Source organism: Notamacropus eugenii, chromosome 4 (assembly GCF_028372415.1).
Source record: "Notamacropus eugenii isolate mMacEug1 chromosome 4, mMacEug1.pri_v2, whole genome shotgun sequence".
NCBI lineage: Eukaryota > Metazoa > Chordata > Mammalia > Diprotodontia > Macropodidae > Notamacropus > Notamacropus eugenii.
Genome location: NC_092875.1, coordinates 304,582,609 through 304,594,084, shown reverse-complemented (window position 1 = coordinate 304,594,084; position 11,476 = coordinate 304,582,609). Strand labels below are relative to the sequence as shown.

Sequence of the window (11,476 nt, the reverse complement as noted above, 5' to 3'; positions counted from 1 at the left end):
GATGGAGTCTGAATAGAGATTAAAGCACACGATTTTTCACTTTCTTTATGGTGTTCGTTTATGTGCATGTGTATGTGCATGCACATGTATGCACTTGTCTTTTCTTGGTCTGTGTTTTCTTCCACAGCATGACTAACAAGGAAATATATTTTTCATGATTGCATATCTATAACCTATATCAAATTGTTTGTTGGTCTTAGAGAAGGGGAAGAGAAGGGAGTGAATTTGGAACTTGAAATTTTTTTTTAAATGAATGTTAAAATTGTTTTTACTTGTAATTGGGAAAGAAATAAAATATCAGAAAGGGGAAGGAAGGAAGGAAGGAAGGAAGGAAGGAAGGAAGGAAGGAAGGAAGGAAGGAAGGAAGAAAAGGAAAAAAAACTAACGGCAACTACAATACGAGTCACAAAGCTTCCAGGAATAAGGATGGTGTAGTACTTCTGTGGTTTGTCCTGGTCTTGCATCTGCAACATCTCTATATCTTGATGTCTCCATTTAGAATGTCATATCCAGTTCATAGTACCACATTTGAAGAAGGTTTTGATATCTAAGGAATGTCCAAAGAAGGGCATCTGGGGGTCATGAAAAGAACCTTGGTTCAGAGATTTGGAATTAAAAGGCACCTTAGTTGTCATCTAGTTCAGTTCCTTCATTTTACAGATTAGGCAACTGGGTTCCAAAATAGCAAGATACTATGCCCAAGGGCACACACATAGTAAGAAGCAGAACCAGAGTGTGACTGCCCCCAATCTAGTGAATCTACTTTACCACTCTACCTTCCCTCATGCTATTCTCAGGATTAGTTGACCATAAAGGGAATGTTTAACTTTGAGGAAAGAAAGTCTGACATCAAGTATTTGAAAGGCTGTGATGTGCAGAACAATCAATTTGTTTTGTTTGGCCCCAGAGGGCAGAAACAGTGGGTGGAATTTTGCAAGAAAAACTCCCTAACAGTTAATAGCTCTCCAAAAATGAAATGAGCTGCCTTGGGAGTAGAGGATTCCTCCTTCACAGAAGATCTTCAGACAAAAGCTGAATGACCACTTGTTATGATCTCCTAGGAGGTCCCTTCTACCTCAGATTCTGTGATTCTCTCCATGTTGGTGATCCAGAGATGCTAGTACTCACTAGCGCTCTCACTCAAATCTCCTTTCTTCATCAGCTTCTTTACCTCAATCTCAGCACTTTTCTCACTCCCTGATCTTTTCCCATCTGCTGCTTAGGACTACAAATGGTGTTAGATTAACAGAGCATAGCATTTTCTCTGATTACCATTTAAAGGACAAGCTTATATTAATGGTGTTATTGTGTGAAATGGCAAAGCTAGAAGAATTAAAATTGAATTTAAGAACTCTCTCAACAGCTCTAGCGGAAATATTTCCCTCTTTCCACAGCACCAGTTTTTTATTTAACTTCAAATTTCAAGAATCCATGATTTTACTGACTGACCATTAACTCCACTGATGTAAATTGCCACCCTTCACTGCTTTAGTAGCTGCTCTTTATGAGTTGTTAGGGCCACAAATATTAATCCGCTGCCAACCAAGTTATGGATAAGCCTCTCATCCCTAAGCTAGAATGACAGAAAGATCAAATTTGGGGATCATACAATTCCAGTGTGCTCAGAGAAAACTCCAGAGTGTAGCTGGAATCAGATTAAAAATGCTCTACACAGCCATGTCAAACTCAGCTAGAAACACATCGATGCCAGCTACATATTGACTTAGAAAATCACAATTTAACATTATGTTCTACTGTATTTTTATTTATTTTGCTAAACATTTCCCAGTAACATTTTAATCTTGCTCGAACCCTCAGAGAGACAACTTCTTTGATATCTCTGATCTACAAGAGATATACCAGATACCATGCCCTGTAGCATGTAACCCTTTCAACTCTGGAGCTCCCACCTTGGTGACCATGCTGTCTTGATTTGTGAGTGTTTCAATTCTAGCCAACCCCAATCATAATTCACTTGCAACCTAGAGATATCATTGCCTTCCAGTATATACTCATTTCCTTCCATCATTGCTTTCCAGTTTTCAAACTATAATCAAGTCCATATTGCCACATCTATGGTTTCATTTACCATGCTGGCAATTTTTCAAGCCAAGCCACTCATTCTAGTGTTTTCCCCATTAGAATACACAGTCATTGAAGCAAAGGACTTTTTTGCTTTAATATTAATTATTAATATTTAATATTAATAATAATATACCCAGTACTTAACACAATGCTCAGCACACTGTGAGCTCTCAATACTATTTTAGTCTTCCATGCAGACGTGCATTTGTTGTTGGACCTATTCTCAAAACCTTCCAAAATTTGGAGTCTACTGCTATCTTTAAGAACTTATGGTCACCTTCATGCCAAGATGAAATACTGATGTAGAGTTTTCATGAAAAAGTTCTTCTAAAATGGCTGCGGGAGAGATCTTATTCTGAGCATTCTATCCTGAGAGATGTCAAGATGTGACGGGTAAATAGGCCAAGGGACAAGGGCAATTTTCATACTTGAATCTGCAGTGCGAAGATATCACCTCTTTCCACTTTTATAGCCACTCTACCCCAGTTCCCATAATTTTTTTCTCTCAGTTGGAAGCTCCTGAACTGTCAGGTTCTTAAGCCCTGATTTTTCATTTCAGTGCACTGTGTGGTCACAGGACATTAGGAAGCTTTACCTTGATCTCTCTGAAATGCCTTCTCTACAGGACGTCCTCTCAAGGGGCTACTAACGACTGAGTCTTGACAGAAGAGGAAAGTATTCCTTCCTACCCTTTTAAAAACTAGAGCCAAGCACACTTTATGCTAAAAACAATAGCAGACTTCAAGTTATAAATTTTAACTTTAAATAGCATCTTGATATATCCCTATTGCCAAATACCAACTAGGAAATCACGGAAGGGATATGAAACAAAAGTTAGAAGCCTATGGGGTTAGGGATAAGGATGGGCAGTGTGATTTCATTAGTATGGGGAGCTCCAAAGAGAAGAAATTCCCTCTACCAATGTAGGTCAGCACCTTCTCTCAACTTACAATCTTAGAGTCACTGAGAGTTAAAATGACTTGCCCAGGATCAGACACACATTAGAGTACACTGCCTTGAGTAGGTGAAACACTTAGAATGCTCTAGCTTTTAAAAATCCGTATAAATTTATTTCCTTCTGATGCCTTGTTATTTGGTACTGATAGATTTAATTCTCAATATACACATAGGGTATGTGGTACAGTGGGTAGAGTTCAAGGCCTTGAGTCAGGAAAACCTGAGTTCAAATGTAGCCTTAGATTAGATACTTACTAGCTGTGTGACCCTGGGCAAGTCACTTAACCTTGTTTGTCTCACTTTTCTCATCTGTAAAAAAGAGTTGGAGAAGAAAATGGCAAACCATTACAGTATTTTTGCTAAGAAAACCCTGAGTGGGGTCACAAAAAGTCAGACAGGACTGAAACAACTAAACAACAAATAAACTGACAGTTTCTAACTTAAAAATAGTCAGCCTAGGAATAATTCAAGAAAGGATCCTGTCAAAACTCTTGCCCTGCTACTCTTGGAGTTTTGCTGCCCTACCCTTGCTACCTACCAGGGCTGCTCTCACCAAATGTACTGCCACCAGAGCTCTTCCCATGACTCAAATTAATTTATTCACTTCCCTGCCACTAGAAGCCTCTTCCAACACTACCTGAGGAGCCAAAGCCAATATTTAGAGGGGTTCAGGGGACTCAAAGCTGAGGAATAAAAAAGGTTTGAGATTGAGAGATCAGGTAAAAAGTTTTTATGGGTTATTCTGGGAGCCTCACCATCATTTATAATCCTATTTCTATAGGAAACTACATTCCAATCAACCACTTTACTAGAACACAATCCATTCATAAATTGTGGACTCTCTGTATTATTATAAGAAGAATTGCCTTTTCTGCCTATTTCAAAGAATTCTCTCCTAGAGATTGAAGATCAAATTTGTTTAGCTTTTACTCTGTGCTCACATGAAAAGAGAACTAGAATAAATCTTTTCCAAGAAACAATTTGAAACTATAATTTAAAAAATTTTTATTTGTGAATTTACTGTCCAAAGCTTCTCCTCCCAGCTCTTCTTTTGGGTCTTTGCATGTATTAGCTGCTTACCCACAGTAGAAAATAAACATAGAACTCACAGATTTTCAGATGAAAGATGCTTTCTAAGCGAAAATTCTGCACAAATTATAACTAACAATACCAAAGAAAGAAACACTGGGTCAAATTTAGTGATAATTTTTACCGTTTTCTGTTGAAATGTGTGTTCATCCTTCATTGCCGAAGACTATGCCACCAGAGAAATGATGACATGACTTGCACTTGACTTTGTTTTGAGTGAGGGAGGGTTGTGCAGGTCACCAGCCTCACTTCTCCTCCAGAGCCATCTGAATTCAGTGACCAGATATTCATCAGGATGACTGGAGATGACCCAGGATGAGGCAATTGGGGTTAAATGACTTGCCCAAGGTCATACAGCTAGTGAGTGTGAAGTGCATGAGGTGAGATTTGAACTCAGGTTCCCCTGACTCCTGTACTGGTGCTCTGTCCTCTGCACCACCTAGCTGTCCCTTCTGCTGAAATAAAAAAAGTTTAACATAAATCCATCTTTTATTTGTTTTTTTGGGTTTTTTTGAGTATGCAGGGGATAGTTTAAATGGAGACCTCAGCACATAGATAATCAAAGATATCACAAACAAGGCCTTTAAAGAAACTGATTAGGAGTAGAATCTTAACACAGGAAATAAGTGTGCTTTGTTGACCTGTAAGGAATAATATAGGCCTTGGGAAAAACTGTGGATATTATCCCTACTTCTCTGTAGGGTAAGCTTATGATAATAATAATATATGAGTAATAACAGCTTTCATTTCAAAGCACTTCCACATACATTTGATATAACAGCACTGTAAGACAGAAAGTGCAAGTGTTTTTGCAGATGACAAAACTGAAGATCAGAGAGGTCATGGGGTCATTCAAAGATTCAGAGCTGGAAAGGCCCTTTGAGGTCACTGAGTTCAACTACTTCCCTTTACAGATGAGGAAAGTGAGTCTCACAGAGATTAAATTATTTGCCCAAGGTCACATAAGCAGGAGATCTAGGATTTGAACCCAGGTTCTCAGGCACCAAATTCAGAGGATGTTCTAATTCACAATGCTGCTTCTTATGATGGAATTCACTTGGGAGTCACATAAATTGCCAGGAAGCAGTCAAGAGTTCTAGATGTAGAACTAGATAAGACTTTAGTGACTACCAAATGCCTCCTTTGAGGCAACTTCTTGGTGCAGTGGATAGTAAGCGGGGCCTGGAGTCAGGAAGACTCATCTTTGAGAATTCAAATCTGGTCTCAGACACTTGCTAGCAGTGTGACCCTGCACAAATCACTTAACTCTGTTTGTCTCAGTTTCCTCACCTGTAAAATGAACTGGAAAAGGAAATGGCAAAGCACTCCAGTGTCTTCACCAAGGGGGTCATGAAGAGTCTGACAAGATAACTACAAAAAGAAAAGTCTCATTTTGCAAATGAAGAAACTGAGACTCAAAGGTGACTCAAAGATGGCTTACCTGGAGCAGAAGAGAGGTAGCCAAGATAGAGACTACTGTAACCTAAGCAGCAATTTTTAATCATCCCTTTTTCTGGAGGTGATCAAATTTCAAAAAATGCTATAATGTATTTTGTGAAGTTAGTGTCCATAATATTGGCTTAAAATACAATTACATTGGGCTACCATAATTATGTTCTGCATAATTTGAGCCTGGTACTCCTGAATTTTAATATTCAATTTAATTCAACCAACATTTGTTAAACGCGATTATTTTAATGGCACTATATTAGGTACTGGGAACCATAAGAAGAAAAACTATGTGGTGCAGAGGAAAGAGATATATTCGGTATCAAGAGGCTTTAAGTTTAAATCCCAGTTTTTCCATTTACTTTTCTCTTGGTATGTCCTTGGGCAAGTCATTTGACCTCAGTTTCCACACCTATAAAACGAGAGGGTTGGACCAGATGGCTTCTAAATTCTCTTCTAACTCTAAATCTATAATCCAGTAATCATCCTACCTTCCAGGAGTGTGGTCTCTACTAAGAGAGGAGATACAATGTATACACTTAAGTTCTAGTGTGAATAGGTAAAGGGAGCCTTTGGGGATGCTAAAAAACATCTTCAGTTGGGACTACAAGGGAAGAATTCATGGAGGGGTTTTTTACTGGCAGGTTAAACAGAGATCTTGGACGTTTTGAAAAAGAAAATATTTTGTAAACCTCAAAATACTCTATAACGGTGAGTGAATCTATTCTTTATCAATCGTTTCTATATGAGTTCTGCTAGATAATGGACTTTTTTAGTCCAGCCTGAGAACCCAGCCACTCCTTTAAACGTATTTTCCTGGGAACTTTGGGACCCAGCCTTGGGCTGGAGGTTTCTTGCACCCAGCTGCGGAGAGGGTTCCGCTCCTCCAGCGCACCCCGCCCTCCAGCCTCCTTTCCCTCCCTCCCTCCTTCACTCAGTGACGTGCCGCAATGGCCTCTACCACACAGGCTCTGGGGGAACATGCGCACTGCCGCCACTTGTGTCTCAGCTAGCCCGAGCTCGCCGCGGCTGTCAGTCTCCGCTGTGCGGGTCAGCGAGCGGACCGCTTGGGCTGCAGGGGCCCCCTCGGGACTGTGACTGGCCCGCGCCCGGGAAGCTTGGCGGCTTGGCCGTGCGTCTTCTCTGCCTCTGCATTCCCTCTTTTCCCTTTAGAAAAGAAAGAAAAGAAAACCCAGCAAGTTCCATCAGACTGGGGACACACTCCAGAGGCTCCCACGGCGGCGGCACCAGGAGGAGTCGCCGGGAGCTGCTCGGAGGAAGCCCGCAGCCCTAGCCTCTGCTTGCCGCCTCCCTGTCTGCTGTGGCTCCGGAGCTCTTGCCTGATCCGAGGCTCAGTACGGACAGCGCCAGACGCCTTCTTCCACCAGCTGCACTGCAACCACTGCCTCCTCCTGCGCCTCTGCTCCAGCTCTGCTCCGACACAACCAGGCTGGTCTGAAGCCAGGCTCCGCAGTCCCGGCTGCCACCCTAGAGCCTGGGCTGGGGCCGCTGCTGTAGCCAAGGGCGTCTGGATCCCAGTAAGTTGAATGCAGTTTTCCTGAAGTTGAATAAGGGGGCGGGGGACAGGGGGAGGAGAAACTAAGAGGCAGTGCTGGGTTTGCATGTGTTTGTTTTTATGGGGTGGGGGTGGAGGGAGGAGAGAATTGTGTTGGGTGCTTGGAGGAATTGGCTTATGGCCCCCCTCTCTCCTCTCCAGCAGTTTCTGGCTTAGCTGCAGCTTGGGGCTGAGGGGGTGGAAAGAGAGCCCCTACCCTTCACGCTGCCCATAGAAAGGGAGAAGGGTGTCTGGTGACTGGTTGGGGTGGATGGGCTACTTACTGGGTGACAACCCTTGAACCTCTGACGGAGGCACCAGTTGGAAGCGTGCTTCGGGAGGACAGGTGCTCTGATGGTATTTTGCCTAGTGCTAAGCGCACATTCCAAACATCTTGAGAGAGAGAGAGAGAGAAAGAGAGAGAGAGAGAGAGAGAGAGAGAGAGAGAGAGAGAGAGAGAGAGAGAGAGAGAGAGAGAGAGAGAGAGAGAGAGAGAGAGAGAGGCTGATGTGCCTTATGTCAAGTCTGCACTGGAGTTGATTCTGCGGGTTTCCGTCTGGCTAGGACTGCAATGGACCCGCGTCTTTTGCGTGAAGGGAGGCAAGAGGAAAAGCTGTTTTTTCCAGGTCACTGGTCTGCCTAACTACCTCAGTTCTCAGTACAGGGACAGAAGTTGTTAGCGTTGGGGACAGATCTCTTTAGGGGGAAAACGAATTTACATACAAATTCAACACTTTAAGTTGGAGGTGGCGTAGGAAGAAATATCATGTAACTTTAGGAATGCAGGGGCAATTGACAAAGGGCAAGGATTCAAACTGAGAGGACTCCATGACTTTCCCTTAGCTGTCATTTTTAATGTAAGGAGAACAGTGAAGTCTCTCTGAGCGCGTGTTAGAACTCCATCTCTCACTGCAGTGTCTGCAGCTTTGGGGCTCCGTTCTATTTGGTTAACATCCAACTTCATCAGGATTTAATGCAAATGCTGACATGCTATAGGAGCCTGCAGTTTGAATCATACTGCACTTTTCAAATTGAAAAGCCTTCTCTTAATAGTATAGTACAGAAGGAAGAGTTGAGTCTGTTTTCAAAGCAGCACAAGGAATTGGATGCATAAATCATTTTTGAAAATCAGATACAGTATGTACCAGCCTTTGAAGACTTTCCTTATGCTTTTTACAAAAAGTAGAAAACATGCTTGCCAGACAGTTGTTGAGCCTGAAAGTTAAGTGTACTGATGGGCCTAATTAACTTAATAAACACAGAGAATGATTTATAGGTAGCTGAACTGTACTACTTTGAAGGATAGAACTCTTTAACCTTTCTTTCTCATCTGTCCCCCAGAGGAGTCCTTTTAAACATAGCAATATATCATCATTGGTGTTTAATTCTTGAGTTGATTAAATTTATAAGAGTAGTAGATTTTGAAATTCAGCATTACTGTGAGGCTATTGGACAGTGACTGTAGAAAAAAATTAAGAAACCAATTTAGGATGTATGTGATTTAGAAGCCATTGAAAACACTGCTGCAGAACTGATCTCATTCCAATGTCAAAATATTTTTCTTAATTTGGACCTAAGATAAAAGAAATTAATTCCATTATAAACCCAGGCATATGACTGTCAGACATTTAACTGAGAGAAAAGTATATTTTATTTTAGGTATTTCATTATACAGAACTTTTATTCTGGGGTCTATGTATACATATGTTGTCTAATGGAGTAGGTTTTATTTTCTTTATACCATAAGGCAAACTATCAATTTTTAATTTTTTTTGTAAACATTAAATATAGTTGGGGTTTTTTTAAAGTGCTATGTTAGTCCCTGGCAACTTATATGAAAATATCCTGGTCTTCCTCTTTTAAGTATCTACATATTTTAGTTTCTTAGGCTATTTAATATTAATGGATAGCTAAGACTTACAATCTATGATGGTATCCTTTTCCAAGTAAAAAAATTTATATGTATCATTGTTCTAGAAAATGTTTCTAAATGGGATATGTTATGGGTCTTTCATGACTGGTAGAGGTAACAAGAATTGTTGAGCAAATTGTTATTTTTCCTGTATTGGCATAACACTATCAATCTTTTTTCCTACCTTTGTAAATACAGCTGAAATGACTTGCTACAGATCCTAAGGCACAAATATCCATCAAATTTACCCATCTAACTTAAAAAAAATTATATTTAATATATCATCCTATTTTTTGTATGTTGCATCATTGTGTAAATTAAATAAGAAATATTTCTCCTTCATATAAAATAACCATCTGTCCCAGTTTATTTGCTTTCCAATGTCTATTCAAGAATGTATAATTTTCTTGTTACATTTTATATGCTAAAAGATTCTATACTCTAGTAAATTTCATTAATCAGTTTTGTAGAGATCGAAAATTGATTGTGTATACACTGCTTGTAATGTGTATCTTTTTACTGTCTCCAGGACCCTGATTTGCAGTTGGGTGGAGCAGTGGATTGGGCACTGGGCATGGACTCAAGAAATTGTTAAGTTGTTTCAGTTGTGTCTGATTCTTCCATGACCCCATTTTAGGTTTTCTTGGCAAAGAAACTGAATTGATTTGCCATTTCCTTCTCCAGCTCATTTATACAAATAAAGCACGGAGGCAAACAACTGAGGAAACTGAGGTAAACAGGGTTAAGTGACTTGACCAGGATCTCATTGCTGGTAAGTGTTTGAGGTTGGATTTGAACTCAGGTCCTCCTGATTCCAGAGCCAGTCCTCTATTCACTGACCTCATGAGACTCAAGAAAACCTGAGTTCAGATTCAACCTTAGACGCTTATTAGCTGTGTGTCCCTGAGCAAGTCAATTAACCTCTCTCTCCCTCAGTTTCCCCAACTATAAAATGGGAATAATAATGACACCTACCTCATAAGGTTGTAAGGATCAAATAAGATAATGTCTATAAAGCACTTAGTACATAGCTTAATAAATGCTTGTTCCTTCCATTGACATATGAGGGACACAAGCAATTGAGTTCGTATAAACTCTGCCTTTTCATTAACTAAGATATTCTATCAAAGATAATCAAGGCATCCTGGGTCTATGTCTATCTCTGTACTCCTGGAGAAACATGAATCCTGCCTTCAAAGAGCTTACAGTTTACTTGGGCAGCTATGTGTCTGTCACAGTGGATAAAGTACTGCTGGGCCTGGAGTCAGATTTGCCAGACAATTCCCAGAACTTTGTGACTAACTGGATTGGGTAGAGAAGTAAAAGTGGACAATTTTGAGTCTGAGTGACTATGAGAATGATGGTGTTACCAGAAACAAGGAAGTGAGGTGGAGAAGCCTCTTTGATGGGACAAGATAACAAATTTAGTTTTGGACATGTTTACTTTGAGATGTTGAGCTATCCAGATGATGAGCAACAGGCAATTGTACGTGACGACTGGAGAGATGTGAGACAACAAAGATTTAAAGATTATTCACACAGGAATGATAATTAAAGTCACGAGAATTAAGAATAAGGCGAGAGATGACATTATATTCAATTCAATATGCATTTTAGTGTCTACTATGTGCCAAGCACTGGAGTAACTGTTGGAGATTTGGAAACATAGACAAAATCATCCTTTCCCTCATGGAGCTTATATTCTATTGGGAGCATGGTAATATATGCACAAACAGATTAATATAAAATGTAAAAAGTAGTTTTGTGGTGGGAAGGGATAAGAAGCACTCGCTACTGGTGGTATCCACAAAGGCGCCCTGTGGGGAAGCAGCATGACAGAATGTCCATAAATAAGTACACAGATGATATATGGGGTAGCTGGGTAGTGCAGTGGTTAGATAGTGCACAGGGCCTGGAGTCAGGAAGATCTGAGTTCAAATTGGGCTTCAGATATTTACTAGCTGTGTGACCCTGGGCAAGTCACTTAACCTCTCTCTGTCTCAGTTCCTCATCTGTAAAATGGAGACTGAGTGGAGAAGGAAATGGCAAACCACTGGTATCTATGTTTGCCAAGAAGACCCCATGGACAGGTCCATGGAAAAGTGTAGAGTGAACAGTCACACAACTGAATGACTAGACAGCTACATATATATGTACACACAAACCTACATATATGTACACGCAAATGTACATATACGTACATACATGTGTGCATGTATGCATGTGTACATATATTGTACATTCATGCAAAGTTTTGGAAAAAAGAAGAGCATTTAACAACTGAGGAAATTAAGAAAAGACTCAAGTGGGCTTAAAGCTGAGCTTTGAAGCTCCACCTGAGATGGGAGAAAGTTCTAGAAAAGATGGCTAAGAACAGGCTTTGGAATTGGCTACATCTATGCTGTAGAATTAGGAAGAGGAGCCAGTGA

The 11,476-nt window shown here is 40.5% G+C and overlaps 1 protein-coding gene across 2 annotated transcripts in view; it reads left to right on the top strand.

The window, feature by feature from the left end:
* The first annotated feature begins 7,016 nt into the window (after positions 1-7,016).
* Positions 7,017-11,476, top strand: part of PAG1 (phosphoprotein membrane anchor with glycosphingolipid microdomains 1) — a 234,065-nt gene continuing 229,605 nt past the window's right edge. For both annotated transcript variants that reach the window (XM_072604962.1, XM_072604963.1), the window contains exon 1: positions 7,017-7,118. The gene's annotated coding sequence lies outside the window, so the exon portion shown is untranslated. The remainder of the gene's footprint in view (positions 7,119-11,476) is intronic.